The 26,342-nt window shown below is 47.8% G+C and overlaps 1 protein-coding gene across 1 annotated transcript in view; it reads right to left on the reverse strand.

Moving 5' to 3' along the window:
- Positions 1-247: 247 nt before the first annotated feature.
- Positions 248-26,342, reverse strand: part of EEFSEC (eukaryotic elongation factor, selenocysteine-tRNA specific) — a 245,654-nt gene continuing 219,559 nt past the window's right edge. Inside the window, exons 11-12 of the mRNA XM_080385408.1 lie at positions 19,222-24,802; positions 248-15,451 (exon numbers count right to left, since the gene is read on the reverse strand). The gene's annotated coding sequence lies outside the window, so the exon portion shown is untranslated. The remainder of the gene's footprint in view (positions 15,452-19,221; positions 24,803-26,342) is intronic.

Below are 26,342 nucleotides of genomic sequence, written 5' to 3' on the forward strand. Positions count from 1 at the left end.
AGATCTGAGGAGGTTAAAACACTGTGTGTAGATATGGACAGTGAGCCAAACAATGCTCAGATCATGCACTGCATCACATGCTGGGGATCACTCACCAAGCCCAAGGACAGACCTTTCTTTCTGCACTTGCTGGTCTTTCCTTTGCACTTCTAAGAAATGTGCCAAGAGGCCACCTCATCCCTGTCTCAGGAACCTGTTTCAGAGGGAGGAGACACACTTAGATGAGAATAACTGGACTGCTTGGAGATTTTACTTTTCTTCTGTCTTGTTTTGGCTTTTTTTTTTTTTTTTTTTTTTTTTTATAAATCTAAACCACAAGTCATTCAACCTGAAATTTTGTGGCTGCTATTTATGTATGGAAAATATTTAACAGTTCAAGTCAGAAAGCCTAAAATTCAGAAACTTAGAGGCAATCCAAAACTCCTAGGGTCTTCAAAAATTAGACTAAAAATACTACGAGAACAGGCTCCCTTGGACCAGATACTAATTTTCTGCAGCAGTGTGAAGGAATTAAAGCTGTCCTAAAGCACCAGCTGGGAACTGCCCTGACATTTTGATGTCATCTGCTCCCTGGTCCTCTTGAGTAGGCCATGCAGGGGTGGGCTGGAGGCTTTCAGGGCCCTGCTGTAATCCAGCAAACCTTGGCTGGTAGAACCAGCCCCAGAAGAGATTCCAGCTGGCTTAAGTTAGAGCAGCCACAGGGCTGCTCTAACTTAAACCACCTGCCAGTTCAGTCCTGGGCCAGCTCTAGGATCTGGGAGGTAGAAACATGGCTGGAAGCCAGCTTTGCCGGCTCTCTTCCTCATCTGTCCCCACAGGAGCTAGAGGTCTAAACCCCATTTAGAGAGGTCTATAGAATAAGGCTTCAGAGGGACACCACTGAGCTCCTGGTTACATTTAAAATCCAAGAACGGGAATGCTGCCATTTAGCCCCATCTTCCTTCCTTACCTTCTCTCATCACAGTGCTTGCAATCACATATTGAAGCTCAAACATGAGGAAATGTGCAAGGACCGGTTATTTCCTGGAACGGCTGATGCTTTCTGACCTCTTTTGACTCCTCAGGCAGCCTCCCCCCTGCAGCTCTGGTGTCTCCACTTCTGTAGGGAGCCAAGCAATATAGACCGGACAGGGTTTTTCCCCCCTCCTCTTTTGAAAGAATGGAAGATACAAAAGTAAATGACAAACAAACAAACAAAACTTGCCCCAAACATTTCCAGAGCTGCTGATTCTGGTTTGAGCTTCGGATGTAAGATCCACAACCGATCTAAACAGTCCTGATTTACCCATATACAGACACACAGAGAACCATGTTCCGATGGTAGGAATTACCCTGATAATACAGCCTGAATTGTCCTGCCCCTGCCCTTCCTCCTTGCCTTCTGCCCTGCAGCTAGCGAAGATAATGAGTAACAGTGATATTAAACAGGGATTTGGGTGGGGTTTTTTTACCTTTTTTTTTCCCCCCAGAAAGTGGATAACACGCTACAGTAGATAGAAAAATCCATCCGACTTTATTTAACTGTAACATTTATTAAGAACAGTGAAAAAAAGGTCAGCATGGAGCTACCAGCATATGGGCTAAACTCCTTTCCCCAGCCTTGAATGCGACAAGAAAGCAGATCCTTTAAGATGCAACTATCTTAAGCTCCCCTCCGATGGTTAAACTCTTAGTAATTCTAGGTTTTGGAGACAAACGTCAAAGCAGAGGGCTCTTCCCTTCATTATTCAAGTAAAGGCCCCATCAATATTATCTGTAATAAGAATCTGCTGTTGACATGGCTCACCCCGCAGTTCCTGTTCCAGGCAGTAGTCCCTGTCAATAGGATTAAAGTGGAGGAATGCCTTTGACAAGTCCACTGGCTGCTGATTCATTGCTGCCATCAGGCTGCCGGCTGGGAAAGGCACCGGGCACCATTAGCTGGTCCTGCCATGGCTGCCCGGGGGACAAGTGGTCCCAAAGCTTTGATTTCTGATGCTGGAGGGGACCTCCCTGGAGCTGCAGGAGAAAGTGGGGAGAGGGGAAGTCTATGAGTGGTTTGCACCTTGCTTGTGTCCTACCATGTCGCTTTTGGCTGCAGCAATAGGCACGTCAGCTGATGGAAAGTTCTGAGGTGCTTTGATGAGCGATGCCAAACCGAGCGGCACAGGGAAGCCATCCAACATGCATGGGATAGGGAGCGTTCCTCAGCCTCTGCATCAGCCTGGGTGACCACATCACACATTGAGGTGAAAGAGGAGCTCACTCCCCTTGCACTTGAGCTGCTCTCAGTGCCAAGCCGCCCAGGGGAAGCCAAGAACAAATGACCCCTGAGCAGCGCAGCCCCAGGTACAGCGATGGCAGCTGCCAGAGCCAAGACGTGACAGCGGGAACCCACAGCGAGAGGCACAAGCAGACAGCTCTGACTCTACTTTCTCCTGGAGCCTGGCCATTCTTCATCGATCATGAGGATGCAGGGATGTGCTCAAGGGACCAGGAATTACACCATGGTCAAAATGAAACAGTGCAGGTAAAAGCTCTGGAAGGAAAGCTCCAGGCACCAAGAGCTGCAGATTGCTGGTGTGTAGCTGGGCATATCCAGTCCTTGACAACACTGACTCTCATTTTCCTTCTCCTTTGCCTCCTTGTTTAATGCAGCTCTTGATAGAAAGGCTCTGTCATTACCCACTGGCTTGCCCAGCCCCAGGTTTGCAAAGCCCTGGCTCCCCCTCCCCTGCAGGCTGGTGACTGAGGAGAGCAGCCAGCGGGACGGTGCAGCCCCTTCAGCACCCGCTGGGTCTCACTCTGGCCATCAAACAGCACCGAACCACAAAAGTAAGGGAAAAAAGTCAGCTGCCAGGGAAAATCCGAGCCTCCTAACCTTCTACCTCTCAACTCTTCAAGTGGAGCATGCGGGACACATGTGCGCACACACATACACATTAACACCCTCATCTTTTCCAGTGACTAAGCCCCTGCCTAGTTTGTTCTGTTCCTGTCCCCTCAGGTGCTGAGGCCAGGTCAGGAAGCAGGCAGCCTAGAGTAAATAGATTAGCTCTTTTTAAATAAAACCTCTATTATTATCCTTAGGAAAAAAAATAACAACCCTCATTTTCAGGAATTGTTACATTTAATTAGGCTGCAGGTTCCACTGGGCTCTACAAACGGAGCCAAGAAAGCACGAATGTCAAAATATTCTGCACGCAAGATGAAAAGCCCTGAGCTGAGTGATCCAGTGAAAGGGAGTCCTGTCAGCCTGCCTGTCAACTCTGCCGCAGATTTTTCAAATCTAATTAAAATGATCGTTAATTTTTTTTCTTCTGTTTTTAAAAAAACACATTTTTAATCTTTTTTTTTTTTAAATCCCCCCCCCCCCCCCCCTTTAGTTTTTAATCAGCCTGATTTCCTGCACTGAGCCAGCCAGGAAGAAAGTGAAAGGGAGACCCACAGAGGCATCCAGGGGTGGAAAACAGGAGGACGGGTGGCTCTTCAGGCAGCAAAGCCTTCGTGGCAGCTCACCACGCACTGCTGTTTACTCACATGTGAGATCAGCCCTGACAGGAAGAACAAGGTACCAAATTCTGTCCCTGCCTGTTTCCTGCCTCCCTTCGGGGGGAACGGGACCTTTCAGGCTCATTGTAAATAAACAGGAGCGCATCAAAGGGACACCTGACCGCTGCACCCATTTTCGGCAAAACTAGAACAACTCACAGGCACTTGAATTTTTGGCTGACAGCTCAGACCAAAAGGGCCTTTACTGCCCTGGGATTAGCAGCTCTGATGCTTTGGAGCAGACAGAGGAAGCCAGTTTGCAAATCCTGAAATGGGAGTTTTACAGAAGAGCTTGAGCCACCGATCAATTTTGCTCACATCTACACCTTGCCTTCACAGTGCCCAGCCGATTCCTCTCCCTCACTGGGTTCATTGTTTATATGTGTAAAGTTATTTGGATGGGCTGACCTCAGCAAAGTAGTCTGTGCAGTCCTGCAGCAAAATGCGGGGTCGCTGAGACGGAGGCAGCAGCACAGGGTAGAGCAAGTCATTAGACCTAATAACCAACATGATAAAAATAGGCATAAATAGGGATAAAGAGATTTAAAACAAGGAACTTAATGCTTAAGAGGAGGTTGGGTCAACAGCTATACAAACACACATATCCCTACCACCTCCCCTGTTCCAGTGTCTCCAAGAAACATATTTGCTTACTTAAACAAGCATTTATTTTTTTTTCCCAGCCTAGTTTCCTAGAGAAACAACTCTTTTGTGATTGTGCTGTGGGTGTGTCTGTCTCTCTCCCTAATAAAACTTCTGAACTCACTGGCCAATTTCAACCAAGTTTGCCAGAAGGGCAGAGTCCTCAAAGAAACTAACTGCTTACAAGTCTTCCTGGGGGTGGGTAGATGAGAGAAAGCTAAGCCCACGCCGACAGAAAGGCTCCAGCATGCGCTCACTTGATATTAAACACCAGAGCATCCAACCTTGAGCTGCCTCATATGTTTCTCTGCAGGAATCCACGCTTCACTGAATCACCCTGACTAAGTGCACTGTAGAAACAGCAGCTTCCGAGCCCCTCTGCGCTGAGAATTTAAAATCGTGGTGACTGGCAGCCCCTCTTTCTGAGAAATGCCGATAGAGCAGCGTCGGCAAGGGAAGCGGTCCCAGCCAGGTAACCAGGTAAAATGGGATGCCTGCAGTCACAGAGCATCACTAGCACCAGCTCTCCGGCTACCCTAGCTGGTCCCCAGTCCTTCCTGCACCAAAGACACCTCTTGGGCACTAAGGGGATGCAGGGCCAGGGGCAAGAATGGGGTCACCTTCTGATCGTGCGATATCCCAGCTGCGGGGTCTTTCCTGCCGCTTGGGTGAGGAGGAGCAGAGGCAGGAGCAGCCCAGCTACCGTGGGAGTCAGTGACTTGTAAACTGAGAGCAGTTGACCCGGGATCAGCCAGAGGGAAGGACGGTCCCACAAGGTCAGTCTCCTGCAGCATCAGTTTTCAGCCTCAACTTGCACTTTAAAAGCAGGTTGGGAAAGGCCTGTTGCAGATGCCTCTTTCTCGTGCAAGGGCACAGGGATGCTCCTGGTTGGGGTGGGAGCGTGGAGGTGAGCTGGGAGCTGCCATGCTCCTACAGATCTTGGGTACCTGTGGGAAGGAGGGCTTGGAAAGCACAATGGCGTAAATTAACAGCCCCACCAGGGCTGCTGAGGGCCAGCACCAGCAAATGTTCCGATTTAGAAACTCTCTCTTTCTCCACGTTGGGTTTAGGACGATTTTAGAGCAGCCAGATACAGGATGCACTAAATGAAGGACAAAAGCCAAGGGAGTTACCAAAGGTTTGGATGCAGCCACAAGCTCCTGTTCTCCAAGCCAGTGAAGAGGCAGAGGGGAAGAAAAAAAGACATTTCAACCAGGGGTAAACTCAGTTTCATCAATCTTACCTCTGCTCCCACATCATTTAAGTTTGGCAAGCTCCTCAAAATATCACAACAATCCATCTCGCTGTAATGCCCAGGCACTTCCCCTCTCTCTCATCAGCCCCCTGCTATCTCACTGGAAACACCCTCTCATCTGCCGAAAAAAATAAAGCATCTCCTGGAGCAGCAAAACCCCTCAGCCAGAGCGAGAGGAAGCCTGGCAGGTTTTACCCTGCAACTGCTTGGGGAAAATTCACCCGTGTGACCTTCGTGTCCCACGAAAGAGATGAAATCAAGCCTTGCGCAAGGCGCTGCAGGGGAGGGATGGACGGGTGGGTTTGCCCTCCCGGTGACCAAGTCGGGATCTTGCGTGCCTGGGAATCATGTCCGTAGGGGACTAGATGGAGCTGGCATTTTTGGGACCCTGTGACTGGTTGTCCAGCTAGTAATTTAGCAAAAGGTGAGCAGATAATTTCCTGTTGGACTGGTCTGTTGGAAAGGCCTTTCCCCTCCGGGGGGCTGGTGGCTACGCAGCGAAGCCTGAAGATGCGCAGGAGCAAAGCGTGCTCCCTCCTTTTATAGCGGGGCTGGTTTCCCCGTGTTGCCGTCATCCCTGGGGTGAGCAGTGCCGTAAGACATTTGAGGCTCTCCCCTGCAGAGGGTAAAAAGTCAAAAGGGTATTAAGCTGTCAGATTGGGGCAATTTATGTGTATAAACAGAGCCCTGTTTTGCTGATTTACACCCTGATAGGACATGGCCCACAGGTAACGAACACAGCACATCCCCACATCTGCCAGTGGAAGCAGTCTGGATTGACTGACCCATAAAACTGCGAGGCCTGAAGTTATCTGGCTTCACATCTACATATACACACGCAAACAGCCACAGCCAGCAAGTGCTCATGGAGTAACACGATATAAGCAATAAACGCTTTCCCCCAGCAAAAGTTAGGAGAGAGATTAGATAAGGTGGCTAAAACAAACTTTAACCACCACGGTGGGAGCTTGGCTGGCCTGTCCTTTTACTCGGCTGAATACGCTGTGGCATAGGGAGCCTGCAGCGCCGGCCACCCCCAGTGCTGGGGGCCCAAATTAGCTCAGCACATCACTGTCCCTTGCTCTGTCAAAGCAATCTCATCCCCATCATTACAGGAGAGCTGTGCCTCCCTCCCAAGCTGAGGGTTCAGTTAAGACGTGCCTTTGCTGGGTTAGGGCCCCAAACTCTTTTTTCCCCTTTGGAAACGCTCCTGTTGGGAGCCAGGGAGGCTGCCCGCCTCTGCGGGTGTAGGGGAGAGGGCAGCAGCGCTGGCGCCACGGCTCCCCTCCCAGGTGGTGCAATACAGCTCCCTCGACTACATTGCGTAACCAAACCCCGCTCCCTCCCACCTTCCCGGGGAAAATCACCCTTGCAGCTGCCCTGGGAACCTCCATCCTGCCCTCTCTGATGACACCAAGAGGGCAGGTTACCCCCTGAGTGCCGACACCTGAGGGTGGCACTGACGGAGACACAGGCGGGTGCCTGCCCCCAACACATGCCACAGGGCAGCGTTTGCTTCCCATCATCGCAATTCATGCCTTCACATCGCCGTGCCGCTGCGGGGATGTGAGCAGCCGCTGCATTCCCATTCTGCCCAGCAGACTTCAGTGTCAATTGCATGCTTTGGGCAAAAATAACAATTGGAAAAAATAATTGCATTTATCATGTTGGCGACTCGGCCAGCTACATAAGAATGTTACATAGCAAAACCGCAGAGTTCAGCCTGTTTCCACACAGGCAGAAGAACAATGACTGGCAGGAGTCCCCTGACATCAGACGCTCGTCTTAAACTCGAGCAATTCTTCCACCAACATCTCCAGTCCACCAACCTGGGATGCCACCGCAGCCCAGCCTGCAGGTGACCCTGAAGCTGATGGAGGTACCACCAGCCAGATGACAACTTCCCACAACAACTAAGCAGGCAGGAATACCACGATGGACTTGTTCAACTGTTTTGTTGATAGAGGCTTGGACAGATGTAGGATTAAACTCCTTAAATGACACCACAAGTTGCAGGAAATTTAACTTCCCTTGCTCCAGGCAGCAGTGATAGGTGACAGATTATGGAAGAGGCAAATGATGGGTCTTCCAGTGCCACCGCAGACCACACAGATAGGTGAATTGCAGCCGTGCCTCTTACAGTGACCTTCTGCTCTATGCAGCACTGCATGTTATTTCAGCTTAGGTTTACCTTCTTTGCTTAGCCTGCTGACTCTGCTCCTGCATAACCTGGCCACTATGCTTGCACACGGCTTTCTTGCATAATTCAGCTCATTAGAACATGCTACTAATTTGCTTTGCTGATACGTAGAGGGATTTAAGATAATGCAATGACCATCCCAAAGGGTTCAAGTAAGAAAAGCAAATGTTATGAAAGGCTCCGTCTTTTCTAACTGATGGCTAACACAAAAATCCTGCCCCTCGTCTCAGACTGCAGTTACTGGGCAGCCACTCTGAAAGTTATATTGGTTCAGTGATCCAAGCAGAAACCAGCTCACCAAAACAGAGTCTGCCCAAGCACCAAGTAAATCCAGCTCCTCAACTGGTTGCGTGGCCACTTCATCCAACACAAGAGACAAGGTGGGGCAGGAAGGGGAAGAGCAATGCCACCCCTTTTGGATGCAGTGCCCAGCTACACGGATTAGCCAAAACACAAATTTGTTCCCAAAAGCCTTGTAAGCAAATGTAAGTTAAAATAGGTCCCTCTTGGATGCAGTGTTCAATGTCTTCTGACTCTATGGTGTGTAAATTATGTCAGTTGTAGACTTCTCTACACCTCATTGTATTGGCATAAAAACATCCAAATGAATCTGCCCGAGGCATTCCTCTACTCAAAAGATATAAACAGTTGGCAGTCGCTGATCTGCCACTTGTCAATGCATTCTCCTAGCCTGATTCTGCAAAATAAAATGCATTAGCCTGAGCTACCTTCATGCTGCAGTGAAGCCATCCCTGGCAATAGCCTGTTCCTCTCAACAAAACTTGAAATGCTTTATATCTTGTTTAACAAACAGCTTAAACACATAGCAACACCAGTGTAACCACACTTAAATCAGTTCTTAATGTTGATTCACAATATATATATAAGTATGTATATATATAAATAAATGCATGCTGTGGTGGACAACCACGTCTTCCAGGTGTAGCTGATGGTAGGACCACAAGATGCTCATTGCAACCTCCCTGGAGAGTCTGCCACCCCACAGCCCCACTGATGGCTATAACCTTTTCAAGCTGAGATAGACAAGAATCCCTTGGTTGGGAAGGCTGTGAACATCTAAAGCCTCGGAGTTACAACCAACACCACCTACAGCAGTTTTAAATTAACTTTGAGACGTTCATCCAGTAAGCTGTACTACATTGGTTTAAAAATAATTTTTAGGTTTTTTTCACCTTTGCGTATAGGCTGGGATGAAAAGGGTCTAAGAACTCTAGGGGTAGTTCTACCACCCCCAAACCATTTGGCACTTTTGATACTGACTTCAACATGAGCAGAACTTCAGTTTTTACTTACGTGCAGATGTCGGTCACCAATCTGGCTATGTCACAGTAGCAATGCTGGTTTAATCCTGCTGAAATACTGATACTCTATAAGCAGGTATGCCATGAGTTACTGAGCCTGGACAAAGCTCCCAGATGACACAGGTTAATTCCTGATGAAGCAGACTCCTTGAAGCCTTAAGGTGAAGCCTTTCTCTCCATCTGAATGCCTCCGCATTCTGAGGAACACTCAGCTTCCAGTTGCTGCACAGTGGTCTGCTAGACAAAAAGATCCTAGTATCTACTTCAGTCTCCCCATCTGCAAACTGGGACCAACTCCATCCTCAACTTTGCTCTGGTGGATCAAAACATGGGGTCACTCAGGGCTTTGCCACACTTCCAAAACTTCCCTGAACCTTCTCCAACATATTGTTATATTTAGGTACTACAGCAGCACTGTCACCCAGAGCATATATGACCTCTTCTGCTCTTTCTACCCCCACGTGTCCTCCTGCTTAGTTACAGCCCAGCACCAGGACCATCCATTCAACTGAGTTTTTCACACTGAAGCAGCTTTCCCAAAAACAACTTCAGTGTCCTGCTTCCTGGAGTCCAGTGTCCTATAAATGCAGCTTTTATTCTTTGTTCTTTCATTCACCTGCACCACCGTATTTGTTGTTTCCTTGAGCCTAGCTCTCCAAGCACTCTGTATTCCTCCCCTATAAGTGACCTCTCCTCTTCATTATTTACTGCTTCCTGGCTCGTTACACCATCAGCAGACCACATCAGTGGTGATTTTACATTTTCTTCCATGTCATTGATAAAGATATTAAATGCAAGAATACTGGAGGGACTTTGCTACAAACACAGCTGGCAGATGATTTACAGTTGCATTTGGAGACCTGTCAGGGAGCCAGGTTTTAATCCATTTAATGCACACCCTCTTGATTTTATACTGCTCTAGATCCTTAATCAAAATGTCGTGTGGTACCCAGTCAAATGTCTCACAGAAGTCTTGTACACTACTATCACTTTTATCAACTAAACCAAAGAGAGAAATCACATTCTATTTTCCATGAACTCATGCTGATTGGCATTAATTACAATTTTCTTCCTTTAATTGCTCATGGACTCCCACGAACAAGGACTAACTTGTGCCACACAGCACACCACTAACAGCATCCCTCTGACTCGTCCTTGGCCACAGAGCACGTGTATTTTGAGAACAGCAATTCTGTAAAACCCAGAGCTGGAGCTGGGCACAAGAAAAGCTGGCTGTCATCTGAAGCGGCACAATATGGGAACCGCAGAAACAACCACGGTTGTGCTGGGGGCTTTGCCTCCTCTTGCAGAGGGATGGAAGGGCAGGTGAGCTGGCCCTGTCTCAGACACCAGAGGAAGGACATGAATAATGGCTCTGGCAGACAGCAGAGTCAGCCATCACCAGTCTTTGAGACAGTACTGAGATCCACACTGAAACCACCTCCCCAGGTAAAAACTTAGAGGTGGTCACGAGAGTCTTTTTCATGACAGCATGGGTGATACAAAATGTTTGTGTCATTGCAAAGAGGCCAAAGCTGTTTATTCAACATATAGATGAGACTGAAGTATACTTCTAGCAATAACGTCGTGGATATCGTCATGCTATCACAGCTATTTCATTTTGGTCCTTGAAGGTTGGAAGTAATTAATTAGCTCGTGCTTGAGTCAATACCTTGGGTCTTTCAAGTCTCCAGGTGAAGTATAGAAAGCAGTCCCAGAGCACCTACCTCTGATACTGAAATGCTTATAACACTGTGTTGTTCCTTTTTTTGAAAAAAAACCCCAGTATCTGCAAATCATTGTCTAAGTGTCCCAAGTGGAAGTAATTCTTCACCAAGGAACTATGGAGAATAAAGTGAAACAAGAATTTTGCTTCAAACATCCAAAACATGTTGGTTTTCACTTTGATGTAGTTGGCATTTTGAAAAAAAATTGTAGCAGAACAAAAGGGTTTGTTTAACTCAAGACTCTTTTTTTTGAGGGAGGTACTATTTTTTTTTTCCTTCTAATGATTTAAATAAAACTGGAGGAAATTTTGAGGAAAAAATGTTCCATGTTTTGTGAAAGAAGGGCAGAAAATACAAGCTGAGGTCCTTCCAATGCAATAGCTCAGACACATCAAGGTAAAGGCGCTAAACATTTCAGTGTCACTAAAACTGCATTTGTCTATTTCCTACAAATACTTTAGCTGAGGGATGTTTGCAATTGCCAGCCCTGGACAGTTACTGCTGGAATTCACCTGTAGCCTGTCTCATTTCAGGTGTGCGATCTTTAGTTAAGAGTAGAGATGAAAACCTCATTGCTACCACAAAAAGTAATTCCCATAAGACCACCTGCTTGGATGAAAGAGAAGTGTCCAACATAACCACCTAGAAAGCCCTTCTGAAGTTTGAGTTTAGCGGTCCCATACATCCAAGCATCAGAAGCAGAGGAGGGAGTGGGGCATGACACTGCATCTCCCCAGACAAGACCATTCTCTGTGATTTTTTTCCTTTTTCCACTTGTCCAGCATGAAGAAAGTGACTGTGCTGGACAGCACAGATGTTTCCCTGCTCAGTGCTGATTATACACGGGCTCTTCTCTGTCCCAGGGAACAGCACAGTAGGCGGTGGTTTTCAGCTGTAAGAGACTCTCTGGCCCTGCATTTTTCATCTTTCCTCTGCTTAAGGCGAAATCTTGGCAGAACGTGCTGGAAAAACACAAAGGATATTGTGATCTCAGGGTTAATGGCTATGCTGTTGAAAACTTCGCAGAGCTTTTGACTTATCTTATTAGTGAGCAGAGAGCTGCTTTGGCATTAGATGTCACCTATGCATTTCTAACAATCCCCAACATCAATAAATCTCAGCAAACATCCCCTCACTGCAACCCAAGTGCCTGCAAGGGTGCTAATCCCTGGCCAACATTCACTTGACTAAATCATTTTTAAAAGATGATGCAGCTAATACTCCTTATTCCAGAGAATCCTGCATTGTTTTCCTTTCAAATTGCTCCTCCAAAAGGATAAAAGCTACAGCTTCTCAATTTCCACTCTAAAACAACCTTCTCGGCTGGAGCAGCAGCCTGCGAACTTCTCCAGGAAAAGTGAGATGCATCTAGTGAGTCACAGCCTGGTCCCCAACCATGGCCGGCGTGATGGTCCGGGGGCTGTGTCTGCGTCTAATCACAAATTTCTCTTTGTGCTGTGCCTCGTGTTTACGGCCGTATCCCTCCGTGTGGATTAGGACGTCCCTCTCGCTGGCAGTGCCGGGGGAGCAGGAGCAAGGCCACGCAGGAGTCAGCGGCATTGAAGGGCTCTGCACTGGTAGAACAATGGGTTTGCTGCAGGCACAGCTACTGACTTTTAACAGCTCTTTCCCAGTAACCCCATACGGGATTGCATCATGGAAAATCCTAGTGGAAAGCCAGGAACAAAGGAAAGATGTCAGGCTGCTTTTAAAAGGGACTTGTTCTCAGGGCAGAGGAAGCCCTTTGGTGGCCAGGGTGGGAGGCTCAGCTGGAGGAACCTGGGCTCCCTTAAAGACTGGAGGCAAATCTGGAGACATACACCAGATGGGAGAGCCGAGAAAAGGGCAACGCTCAGGAGGCAGCAGCTTTGCCTCGCTGTGCAGCGTTCCTGCATTGTCTAGGGATGAAGTGTGTGTGTCTGTGTGGAAAAAATTCCTATGCAGATGCTGTGTCCCTTTATTGAATTGTCCCCACGGTCCCCAAAGAGTCCGGAGTGCCCATCAGGACAGAGGACGCGACAATGCCCATAAGCGACTGAGCTCTCATCTCTGATCCAACATCCCCAGAAAGGGAGCCAGGCAACGAACATGCCCTGAGAGCCGGGGCTGGGGACACTGCCTGGACTCTGTCCAGGCTCGGCTAGCTGGAAAGTACCCAAGGCTGATTTTATAATGGTGTGAGACACTATGCCCGAGGAAGAACGCAGGCAGAGCTGTGGCAGAGGTTCTGGTCAGGAAAGGCTCTGCTCTTCCATAGAGAAGCACAGCGAAAGATGCAGTTACCGCTCTGTTTCTGCGGGGAGCAAAGCTGTAACTGACACCACGTTGCAAGTCCAATGAGAAACCTTTTTATGGGAGATTAGAAAAACAACACTACTGCTGAAAGTATGGAAAAGAAGAGCCATGAGCGCTGGTGAGGAAAAGGCAAACTTCCAAGGAGAGCCCAGCAAAGAAGCCCTACACTGCCCAACGGTAGGCTTACTGCAGTGTGCAGTAGGGACAATACGTGCCTTTGGCTCTGATATGGTACCTAAGTTACAAAGACCAACCTTCTTCTCGCCTGATTTTGTAATTCTAAATTACAAATTCTAAATTTAACTTTCCAGGGATGGCACGTGGAAGAATAGTGCAGAGCAGGTGTTTGAGACGCTCCGGTTCCTCCTTTGGGGTTCCACCCAAACACTCTGTTTCTCATCGGCAATGGGAGGATGACCCCACCAGCCAGCGCGATGTATGTAGATCGCATGGCAAGAGGAAGGGCACTTAGGTACCCTGCATGAAAAGGGAACAGCAGAGGTTGTAAGCAAGCCTGGAAACCCAGCACATTTGCATTCTCATTAGCTACATGGAAAACAGCTAGGAAGATTTTTTTGGCAATAAAGCTAGCCATTGACTTGCTCACTTGGCTGAAAGACTGATGCCAAGGAGCAGCAAAGCAAAGCAGGAGAGCTGGCCTTGAACCAAGGGATTTTGCAGAACTCTCATTTTGCATTCATTGCCCTTAGTCCAGGGGTCTTAAGTGTTGTCAGTTTAAGGGCATGAGTGAGAAACTGGATTGCAAAAGGAGCTCTTCCCTCTTTGCATATAGGCATCTCTGCCTTTGCCTTCCACTCCTTCTCTGGCCAAATAGTCCAGCTCTTGGATAGAAAATCTCTCCAAAACTCCAATGCTCCCATGCTTGTGAGCGTACGGGGCCAGCTGGCTGGAGCAGGGAGCAGAGCGGTGGCTGGCACTGCTCTGGCAGCACGGTCGTACCCGCAGTGCCCGGCCAGCTCTCACTGCTGCTGGCTGGCAACGGGCTCTGCTGCAGCTTCTTATCGCAGAAGAGCATCAGCAAGGCACGCTCTCTGCTCGGCCAGCCAGCGCTGGGCACTGCTCTGTGCTGCCTTAGTCTTGGTAATACTGGCAGCACCGCTGGATAAGTAACTGAATAAATAACTGAAAGCACAGCTCACTCGCGTGAGAGCCCCAGCATGCACTGGACATCTCAATCGCCTTGTCCCAGTTATCTCCAAAAGGTGACAGCTCCAGCGGGAGGAGCACACCCCTCCCCTGTGCCACACACCGTGCTGAGGGACACTACTGCTCCATTGCGAACACCACGGAGTAAAAGCAGTCTATCAGAGTGCGAGAGGACCAAGAACACTGCTACTTTTACAATACTGTGGCATTATGTAGGATTTTCCTTGTTAAGGTTTGCTGCTATGAGTTGCAAGAAAACAAAACCAAAACCCCACCACTTTCTTTTCATAATGCCCTGAGAAATCTTGACTAGAAATTGGAAAAAGAGCGAATCTGATGTCAGCTGGGAATAGTGACCGTTCTTCCAGCAGCTTCATTTAAGGCTTGAAGGTGGCTATGTATCTCAGAAACTTCTTTCACCCCCAGTCATCGTTTCAAATAAATGGCTCGGATTTGGTTTGCCTTCATTCACATGCTTTTGTGTTTGCTTTACCAGTAATATTCTAACAAAGGCATTTACTGTCAGGAACATTTACCGAAATGGCAAATAATGGAGAGCCCATAAACACAGCAATTCAGACCAGAATCTGGTTCTGAAAGTCACGTACTAGTATTTAAGAGAAGAAACAATGCCGTGTGAACACTCACCCAAGCCAAAGTCACCAGCACAGCTGAGATTTCAACCATTCAGTAGCAATGGGTTCATTATCAAGATATATTGCCCAAATTATTCCTAGATGTTATTCAGAGAATTATTTCAAATAATTAATATATGTAAGAAAATTACTGGCTCCGAACAGAAGAATTGAACTTGTCACATTAGAGCTGAATAAATGCCCTGCAACTATTCACTGCCCTGCTTTTGGATACACTAATTGCACCAGATCCAATCTTTAACCCCACTGGGGCTGAAGGAAACATTCTCCCGTGGCTCTGCTTGCTGTGGCTCGGGACACAATCCCCAGGGACGCCACCCCTCTCTCTGTAGGGGGACTGTGGCCTTATCTTATGGGCTCTCCATTGTATTTCAGGAAGGAGATTCATAGTTTCACCTTTCACTTATGCTGGGGTAATTCCTGTGGTCTTCAGCGGAGCTGTGGTTACACCTCTGTGCACAGGAGAAGAATTGCGCCAGGTTTAATCTTGTCCACGGTTCATTGTTTCAGCATCTCAGAGGAGGTGCAGGAAACCCTGTGAGTGAAGGGAGGTGCTGGCAGGAGCAGGCAGGACCTGGTGCTCCACGGCTGGCCGGCGGGGATAGCCGGGTAGCAGTCCTCCCAAAACCAGGGCGGGCTGGAGCCTGGGCTGGGCACTGCAAGAAACACAGGAGTCTCAGTGCTATTTGTGCTGGTTTCAGGAAGAGAAGAGTGAGCACGGGCAACACGCCCAAACATAGAAGACATGGGAGGAATCAGATTCAGAATTTGAAATTCCCAATTTTGTGCCCTCACAGAAAAATGCAATGTCCCTGCAGGGAGCCAGGACCCCGGAGCGTGTCACCCGTGGCCTTGGACCACAGCTAGCCAAGCCCTGCTCCTTCTCCTGGCCTACAATAGGGCTGGAAAGGGCAGGTGCAAGGCTGTGGGGTGGTAACAAGAACCACAGCTCCATAGTAGACATGCATTCTGAGAACACCTGCACCAAGTGGGGGGTTTTGGGGTTTTGTTTTTTGGTTTGCTTTTTGTGACCTTACAGACACCAGAAACTGCTGTAACTCTCTGCCCACAGTGCAACACAACCCCATCAGCCTACATTTGCATCACAGGTGGCTTGTGTCCCACAGCTCATCCATCACTGTCACACAACCTATCTCCGGTACCTGTATGAGCAGCCTTGCCCCTGGGATCACAGCAGCAGGATGTGATGAAACTCCAGGAGTAAGGGTGCAGGATCAGGCTTTGGGTAGAAAAGGAGGGGGGAAAAAAAAGGCATATAAGGCAAGTGGAATAACTAAGGGAAGAGGCACATTTACATGGAGATGGCTAAACAGGTGACTTCTTAGCTGCTTTGTAGCCAGGACGTTCATTGTTCCCTGTCCTGTTATTACCAAGGGCATGCAAGCCCAGGATGGGCTTAACTTGATTGAGGGCAGGACCAAGTGCTGAGCAGATCTAGGTTTTAGATAGCAACAGGGGTCATTTTGGGGAAAGAGTCTGCAAAGCAGGGTTTGAAGAGGGATTTGGGTGGGGAAGGGACTCGGGGTCACAGTGGGATCTTTGGCAAGACCCTGGCCACGCAACTTATGGCCTGGGAGCATCCCGGCTGCCCCGAAAACAAGCAGAGCCCCAAGAGCCAGGACAACTTTTCTGCACCAATCAACACAAAAAGTTAATAGCAATAACTGGGAGGATCTGAAAGAGGTTCTTTGCTGCCCCCTCCACCTCCCCTCCCTTTTTTATTTGCCTGAGTGACAGAGGATTTAAATGCAAAGTGGATCTAATGCACACCCTGAAGTCGGCTGGCAGTATGCAAATGACCTGTCAGATTAAAATCTGAATGAAAGAGATAACAAGCTTATCTTCATAACAAAAGACTCTTACGGGCAAACTATTTGACGCAGTGTTGATGTTTGTTTTAACCCGTGGACTTTGGACAGTGCAATATTTCAGGGGCTGTGCTCCCCTCCGCTCTGCGGCTCGCACGCTTCTGTGTGTGTGTGTTTGTATTTGCACTGGCAACAAAAGGCAAGTGCTATGATAATAAGAAGCGGGGGGGGGGGGGGGGGGGGGGGGGAAGGGGAGACGACACCAAAAAAAAAAAAAAAAAAAAAAAAGCAGCCTAGTGAGAGCTCTAACAGTTGATTTCAAAGTCTTGTTTTGGGGGGGTGGCTCTGCAGAGCCAGTGCCAAACAAACCAGCAATAGGTCAACTCACGCTTGCGACCAGCACTACAGCTGCAGTGAGAATAAGCAAACACAGCAGCAGGGGGAAGAATTAAAGGAGGGGGCTGGGGGCGAGGCGGACGATTTATTCTTCTGGCACGTGCAGAGGGGCTGGAGATGGATCAGCTGTATTTATTCTGTGAAAAGGGAAAGAAAAGGAGGCAAAAGAGCAAAGCAAGTTTCATCGTACCAGAGAAAACAAAGATTTTCAATAAACTCCCCATCGCCACCCCCCTCCCTGGAAAAAGGGGGAGAAGGCGGGGGGGGGGGGACGGGGGACCTGCAGGTGTTTGCGAGGGATCTGTATAGAAGCCATGCAGGGAATTAGCAACTGAGGCAAGTTGCCTTTGGAAAAGGAATCTGCCCTGAATAGATTTGCATTTCTTAATTTAGGGATCATCAGCAAACAAGAGCCAGAGAAAGCACCCCTCTCGCAGCACAGCACCGGGGGCTTCAAAGTGAGGAGGGCGGTGTGTTCGGAGGCCTCGGAGGCAGGCAGGCTGGCTATTCAGGCTGGCCGGGCTCCCGCTGGGGCTGGGCTCCCTCGTGCTGGCCCTGACCGGACCCCCAGCCCTGAGTCCCTCCGGTCGCCCCGCTTTATCCTCTCAATACAATGAGAAGCATGTGAGCATTGAACGCCACGTTCCTCGCCCAGAGGAACCGCCACCAAATCCTCCCCTTTCAGGTCCTTCCCAATCCTCTAAACCCCCTCAGTTAATGCCCCGCTGCTCTGCTCTCTCCCTGCTGAGAAGTGAAAGCCCATTGAGAGGGAGAAAGTCTTCTCCCAAAGCCCTCCAGTCAGTCCTCAAGCCACCAAGCAGAATTTACAAGTTTTTCCACATGCTGCAGTTCACCCCGATGCTGAACCCGTTGCTGCAGGGGACAGCAGAGACGTGCCCGTGCCACAAGGACAGTGACAAGAGCAAAATCCCAGGCTTGAACCCCTTGACAAGGGCTGGCTTCATGCCCCCCTGCACACAGGCTCACTGCCCTTGCTTCCCTGACTTCTGCTTGCCTGGTGTGCTTGGCTCAGCTCAGCTGGGATGGGATGGTGCCTGTACCTGCGCCACCAAACCAAGGCAGTGCTCTCCACTCTTTGAAGCCGTAATGAATCCCAACTGCATCTCTCACTCACTCAATTTCCAAATGTTCACCTGAAAACTAGTCTCCTTCCACTTGGTTCCAGTATTTTGGAAGCCACCTCTGTGAAATATGTTCTAAACCCCATGCAGACACACCAAATTAACCAAAGCTTAATTTTCCTCCTCCTCTATGGCACATCGGTACCTTGCTGATTCAAGAAAGCCAAAAGCAGGAAGGGTTAAATGGTGTACGGAAGATCCCAACCACATTAACTTGGTTGAATAACTACAAGCCTTCTTGCCTAGAAAAAAGGCAAGGAGATTTGGTCAAGTTCTTTTACTGAAGTCCTGGAGACAGAAGAGAGGTTCCCCAAAGACCCAGCTACCAAGCCCAAGTGATTAATAGGCTAAAATGTGGTGTTCAGCAAGTTGGACTGTCACTTCCCAAAGAGCACACACTGGGCTGACCAGAACAAGCTGGTGCTAAAGGCATGGGCGATGTCTGCCAGGATTCATCACAGCACACACTCAGGCACACGCATAGTGGAAAAAAGAGACCCTACAATCCCAGAGAGCAGCCTGCCGCAAAAACACACCGTGAGATCAAATGCATTGCTCTGTCTGCTCGGCGATGCTCTAAGGAAGCACAGATCAATCATGTATCATTTGCAATGAAGCAAGAGGACTCGTCAGAGCAGAAATGTTCTGAGACAAGTCCTGTCTTGGTATGTCAACTGTACCTGAGAGAAAGTAATGAACTCCCTGGATAACCAAACAACAAGATGGGATTCCAGGACTGCAACCTGCAGAAGGACAGGGGAGGGCTGGATAAGGGGTGATTTACATGGGATGTTGGCAGGAGCATATTTAAAGTGTTGGCATGCTTTGCAATAGGAGACACGGTGCCTTTACTGCTTGGCTGGGGAAAAAGACACGCTAATGCCAATGTAATTGCTTAAGACCTATTTCAATTTATGTACATTATGCAAATACAACACACCATGAACTGCCAGCGTGGGGATGGGGAACAGTGCATAAGGGCAGTCTTTGCACAGGACACCTTTCCCACACACGCTCTGCAGTGCTCCCCAGGCTCAGTCCTGCACTACAGAAACGTACCTGCTCCAAAGTGCTCTGTGGCAGACAGGCTGGAAGGGAAATCCCAAATGCAGTTGTCTTGGATGAGACTGCAAAACACGAAACCACAGGCCAGGGAGAGTCCCCCAGGGCAGGTCAGTATGCTCCATGAAATGGCCTTTCAATTCTGGAAAGGAAAAGCAGAAAGAAATGTTACATAGATGTTAAAGCAATGAAGGAAAGATTTGGGCACTGTAAAACTTAGCTGTTAGGTCCTTCCCGATCGCACTCCAACAGCTCTTGCTGAGCATAGGATGGGACTCCAGCAGATGCAAAAGAACAGCTTGAGTGAGGTGTGTGTCAGATACAGAATCATAGAATTGTTTAGGTTGGAAAAGACCTTGAAGATCATTGAGTCCAACTGATAATCCAGCATGGCCAAGCCCACCACTAACCATGTCCCCAAGTGCCACATCTACACGTCTTTTAAATACCTCTGGGGATGATGACTCAGCTGTTACCCTGGGCAGCCTGTTGCAATGCTTGATAACCCTTTCAGGGAAGAAATTTTTCCTAATATCCAATATAAACCTCCCCTGAGGCCATCTCCTCTCATCCTATCACTTGTTACTTGGCTGAGCAGACCTACAACCACCTCTCTGCAACCCCCTTTCGTATGAGCCAGAGCCTTTAGACAAACTGCTTTGCAAAAAGGGAAATACCCCTGCCAGCCTGCTGGTTCCTTTGGCAATGCTGTTATGGTGCCCTGGTGTTCTAGGGCTGCTCTGGATTTGGATCTAGATCGCACTTCAAGAGTTAGTTTGATCTGTAGCACCCAGCACAGAAGGCAGCACCCTGAGGTAACAGATCTGCAACTGCAGAAACCAGTGGGTGCGTTCATCGTGGTCATGAAGTAGAAGAGAAGATTGAATAGGGTGGGAGGAGGAATTGACACAAAAACTCGCACCAACTTTTACAGCTATGGAGCATCTGTGATTCCTTCAAAATTTTTTTAAGGCTGTTTCCTATTCTCACGTGTATTGTGGCTGTTGCTGTACTGCTTAGCTGTGATCAGGGGCCACACAGGCACGTGAAATGGGTTCTTAGCTGGAGAAGCAAAACTCTCACTCAGTTCTGGGGGAAGGGGTGAATATTCACCCATGTCAAACCTACCCGGCACAAACCGTAAATGCCAGTGAAACGTGTTGGCACAGACAAACATGGGAACCAGACAAGGGGAAGAATGCAGCCAAAGGGGCTGGTGTAAAAATCAAATTTCCAGTCCTGTAACACTTGCCGCAGCATTTTCCACATTCCAGGAAACAGCTCTGCTGGGTCCTCTCTCCCACACCTAGGTTTTCCTAGCTTGCTTGAGAGCACAAGCTTGCAGTGCTGCCAGCTCTTGTCCTGTCATGAAGCTTATAATAGATGAGTTTTTTCCTGTGTCTTCAGTTTTAGCTCCCAGAGGCAAGCAATGAGATGAAACGAGACCAAGGGGTTCTCACACACACTGTGACCTGAGCGCCTGATTTTGGGATGGTGGTCTCTAAATGCTCCTTCCAGAAGGGCATAGACAAATCAGGAAGAGAAGTTTCACCACTCAGGTACCCAAGATGCTCATCCTAAGGTGAGCAGCACAAAAGCCCCTCACATTCCTCAGCTGGAGGAAAAAAAAAAAAAAAAAAAAAAAAAAAGTATTGGCCTTCATAGCTTTGGGAAAAGCCTGAAAATTTTTACATGCTCTTATGGTTTCAAACACAGAAAGTGGGCAAACCCCTCCCAACGATTCAACCAGCCTCTCAAAAAACTTCTCCCTTGCAAGCCAAGGCCATTGTTTTGGCCGATGTGTGGGACTGCAACCTCTAAAACTTGGATAACACCACAGCAAGGAAATAACACATTTTTAGCGACTCAGCCCGAGGATTTGCAGAAAGCATAGCCCACTCTCATCTGACCAGGAATCCTGGTATATTCACTGCCAAGATTAAACCTGGAACAAAGAAATAAGTAGGCATGTACAGAAAATTTAGGTCCTGGTTATCAGAGGCAATTTTTTAATTATGAATAACAAGTGTTTAGCCAGCAAGTCTGATTAGTCATAGGTCCATTGGAACATGCCCTCTCTAAAGAGGGACATCCCCAGGCAAGTACAGCTCTGCAGTGTTTAGGGTTCATTCTCACTGTCTGGGGCTCCTCCAGGTCCAGAACTTGCCCAGAAGATCTGAACCCATCCTGTTGCCTGCCGAACCCCTGTTCAAGGCAGGAATTACCCTTAAAACGGGAACTTCTTGGGAAAGGGAAATCCTGACTCCACTAAAATCGACACCAAAGCTCCATCTGGCTTAGTTACATTCAGTATTTCATGCCATCATGCCTGTTCAATGCCTTCAGAGCGCCTTACCCAACTTTGGTGCTATATAAACAGCAATAAGCCACGAACACAGCACTTCTGCCCTTCTTCCCATTTACATCATTTGCTTGTTAGTGGTTTTGGTTTTAAGAAATAGCAGTGAACAAAAATCTGTATGCTAATTAAGCCTATGGGGCACATGAGACAGAACCTCCCTCGTGCTGGGTATTCACTTTTGGTCTTTTCTCAGCAATAAATCCAACCAGCAGGATCCTCAGCTGGCATGACTCAACACAGCTCATTTGAACTCACACAGTGACACACCGCTTTTCTGCGGCGGAGATCCTGGCCCCATCTAAATAAGCAAGAGCCTGTGCTTGCTCCAGAAAGGTAAGATAATATCTAGAGAGATGACGCTACCAAAATAAGGGTGGGACGGTAAAGCCAGACAGCTGAGACAAGGCAGACCGTCTGTGACACGCTGGAATTAATATACATATCTATTTATTTTTTGTTTTAAATACTTTTTTCTTTTTTAAAGAAAGGGACTCCACTGATGGGGAATATCTTTCTGGACGCTAGTGCACAGTTTGCGACCAGAGGTCCCTTTCGCAGAGCCCATGTGGAGACCCCTTGAAGTTTTTGGCTACACTTATCCAAAAAGGGCTTAAAAGCTGAGTTGTTTCCAGCTTCTCAGTTTTTTCTGAGAAATGAACAGAGCACCCTGCTCTACCAGAGATCAAGCTACCAAATCTTAACTCACAAAGTGTCGTCTTCCAGCCCTCAGCTCCCTGGCCCAAAAGCGTTGTTGATGTGTGTGGGCAAACTCTGTCAACTGAAGAGCCTTTGGGCTTCTCTCCCAAGATACTTGTGTACAGGGAACATCTCTTGCCAGCATCACGGTGTGGGAGTCCTGGGCCCTCTTCCCAGCTCCTCCACCACTTTGCCAGCTTTCTTCATGTGCAAACCTGCAGGACCACTCCATGCCTCAGTTTCCCTGTCTATAAAGCTGGCAAAAAAAGAAACTCCCACTTCCCCAGGCTTTTTCTTCAAATTATTATGAGTTCTTCCTTTTACAACAGCAACGAACAGATGCAGCCAAGATTAAAATCACACTGTAAAAATATACAAAAAAAGGCAGTCCTGCTCCAACACAGCGTTGAACGTAGACTGCAATCAATTTGAACTGGGTCTGTTCATTTTTTTTGCCAAAGCATCAGCATTTTGTAAATGAAACTGCAATTCCCTGCTTCATAAAGTTGTTTTAAACCCTCGGTCATTTCAGATCTTGTATGGAATAGCAGTAGGAATATCAGCAGGAATATCAGCCTTTCCTATGCAAGGCAGTTTACTGTTAAATCGGGGCAGATGGAATAGGTTCACAAGTATTTTACCTGTAGCTTCCAACTGATTGTGCCATTTGCAGTTGATGCATATTTTCCCCCCTTGGTTACACAAGGGTAGTGGTCAGAAAAGGTTGGTGGCAACGCAGAAATAGCTAATATACAAAGCCAGAGATAAAGAGCTTTACACAATAAAAAAAACAATGCAGAAAATCCCCTCGCATTCCTGAATCATCAGGAACTGACTGTCTTACACTCTTGGCCATTTAAGTATGAAATAAATAAAGATGATGTTGTTCATTTTGTGCGTGTGTCTAATCTCACATTCTCAATACAAATGCATTTAACCTTGTCCCTTTAAAAGAGCCCTGGACAATCAGAATCATCTTTACAGAAGACTGCATCTGCTTTTAAATTAGCTTTTTAAAAAGCAGCCATTCTCTCTTTTCCCTTTTCCAATTCCCATTCACACTTGGTGCAGATAAACACAGGCAGACCAGAGCTAGGAGCCCTCCAAAACTTTAAATGGAAACCGTGCTTCAGAAGAGCAGTGCTTTTCCGCCACACCAAGTACACACTTTGCTGCCTGCCCAAAACCATCAGAGATTCAGAGTTTTCGTTTGTGTCAACAGCGCCTCAAATCACAAAATTTTAGACAAACCAGCTTGAAAAACAACTACGCTAGTCTGTGGGTCCACTCATAACTCACACAGAAGATGGTTCTATACTCCAGTAATACCATGGAAAACACCTCATTCCCTCAGAAACATTCCTATCAGTGCAGGTCACATCCATTTAACCTAATTTTTGCCTGTCTTTGGCTTTACATCCAAGTGTCAAGTCCAGCTCCCAGCCACATGCAGAGTCGTTCATGACACTGACCTCCGTGTCATGCACAAACTTGGGAACCGGTGCAGAATTTGACCTGTGGCATTTGTTAATAACCTCCTTATTAATCATCTTTGTCATTTCTCCAGTGCCTCCCATCTGTGGATCCAGAAGCACTTTGCGAGCTGCAGTGAACTAAAGCGATGGTGTGGGTTAAGAAGGGTATCTCCATTTTACAGCTGGGAACAGAGGAGCACGCAGGGCTATGTAATTAATGCTCAGGAGATGTGGGCTTCTGGCAGAACATGTTCCCACAGCCGCAGATAAGTCTCGTCAACACAAAACCCCCTCTCCCCCGCTGTCATCCTGAACGCACGGGGAAACGTCCCTCCCATCATGGGGCTGCGGCGTGGGAAAGGAGCCATGGCGCTGCACCGCTGCTGTGCCACGTGCCTGGAGAAGATACAGAAAAACAACCACGCTTGTGGTCGAGGATGGCAAGTGCTGGGTGGGGGAATTACAACAGAGAAACCATCAGGGAAAAAGTTTCCATCCTGCAAATGTCGGAATTGAACACCCTTATCGACACCAGGGCTGCGTAACGGCGCGCTCGAACGATCAAATTGCTGTTGTGTCAGAGCTCAGGTTAAAATCCCAGCAGAGGGGTGCCCAGCTTTAGCATGGGGTCGTGCTACTTGTGGGGCAGCTCAGCTCAGGCAAGCACCGCCGTGCAGCTCTGCTCTTGGTGATACCGGCACATCTGGTGAGGCTTCCATAGGGAAGGATGCGCTTCGGTGATGTGAGCAAGGAGCCAGCAGCCAGGACACCGGTGGCCAGGGCAACTCCTCGTGCCAGTCTGTGTGTGAAGCCCCCAAGCCAGCGGGTTTGAGCCGGAGCCCTAGACAGAACCAGCTAAAAGGAAATATTATATCTGAGTTTATAATCCCAATTTTGCCACAGTGAGATCCCATCCTAACCCCTTTCAGACCTCGTAACTTTGGAAAATAAGCGTTATGCACTTGACCTATTTCATCCTCCTGTACAACAGCAAAGCAAGATCCACAGGGTGAGGTATTCACTTTTATAAGACCAGCTGGAAGCACTGGAGGGGAAAAAACAGACAAGTTATTAATACCCAAGCTCCTCTTCAAACAGTGTGTGTAAGAATATTCCACGCTGTGGTCTGCAGCTGAATTTTCTGCTGATTTAATAATAACCTAAACAGATTTCCTACAATCTTAATTGAACATTCATAGATCGGTACTGTTTTATATGTCTCAGGAAAACAGCCCCGCAATGTTAGCCACGAGAAAAGTGCAGAAGCAGCCCTTGGTGGTCACACATTACACTGCACAAAATCCTACGGGGAGCAGGGGAAAAACTTACGTGACAAAAATAGCTTTTCAGATAATGTTTTTCAAACAGAAATTTTGCAGTTACATAGTGCTGCCTCTTCAACCAAAAAAAAAAAAAACAAAACAAACAAAAAACCAAAACAACCTCAGCAATTTTCCAGTACCAATTCTGTTTTTCAATCAATAATTGTTCTTCAGTACTAAAACAAGTCCAGCTTTGCCTTCTTCTGAAGCACTGGAAAAATAAACATCCCTTTAAACTTTTAGGGCAAACTCTGTGTCTCCCCCCAACCCTGCACTGCAGTTTCCAGTACAGCACATTTTAAAAATGGAAAAAAAAAAAAAAAAAGCGTCAGCATACTTCAGCAGTGCGTGTTTCCAGTAACACTCTCTTTTGTAGTTAACCTCGGCAGCCTCGAACAGCAGCTTGGGCAAGCCTGGGTCTCAGAGAACTGACGGAAGAGGTGCAACTCGGTACAGACAGGCTGGATCGTATATATCAATAAAATTGGTCTAAGTGCTCAGGTTGAAACATGTTGTAAGACACGACAGGGAGGAAGAAAGCCTCTAATAGCCCCCTATATTTGACAAAGGGCAGATGTCTCGCAGGGGCGGTGAGTCTGATTCCCGCAGCTCCCAGCTCTGCCGCAGTTTGCTCCATCAGCTCCTGCTCAGCGCTGCTTTAAGGTGGAATTACCCAGGAGTTTTTCCACCCCAAGAGGAGTTTTTAATACAGCTGGGTTTGCATAAACCCACATTGTGGAAAATAGGTTTGGTTGTTTATTTTTAAGGGTTGTTATGATAAAACTTGGGGGGACTGGATGCGTTTGATGAGCAGGGTGCTGGTGGGGTGTCAGGAGACCTGGGCTCCACAGCCGACTGCATGGTCTCGGGGGGGGGGATCCCAGTCAAGTTACACACTATCTCTGTATCTTACTTTCCACAGCAGTAAAACAAAGCTGTTTCTCAAGAGCGTTAAGAGTCTAAATTCATAAATATTTGAAATTTGCATTGAGATCTCTGTGGGACAGGAATGCGGCATGCCAAACTACGGCAGCGCTGCGTACCTTGGAGGCACGGTGAACGTTAGCCAATTAACTGCAGATTATTACGTTTAGAGGAATTAAAGTAAACTCCTGGATTCTTACTCAGTGCAGCCAGGAGGGTGTAACAGTCTCTCCACTGTGCAAATATCATTCCTAGATCCATTAGCAAGGGGTCCCTGTGGCGTGGAGAAGCCGAGCCATGCACCAATGCCATTCAACGACTGGTTATTGCCTTTTGTTG

This window comes from Falco punctatus (assembly GCF_963210335.1).
Source record: "Falco punctatus genome assembly, chromosome: 4".
Taxonomy (NCBI): domain Eukaryota; kingdom Metazoa; phylum Chordata; class Aves; order Falconiformes; family Falconidae; genus Falco; species Falco punctatus.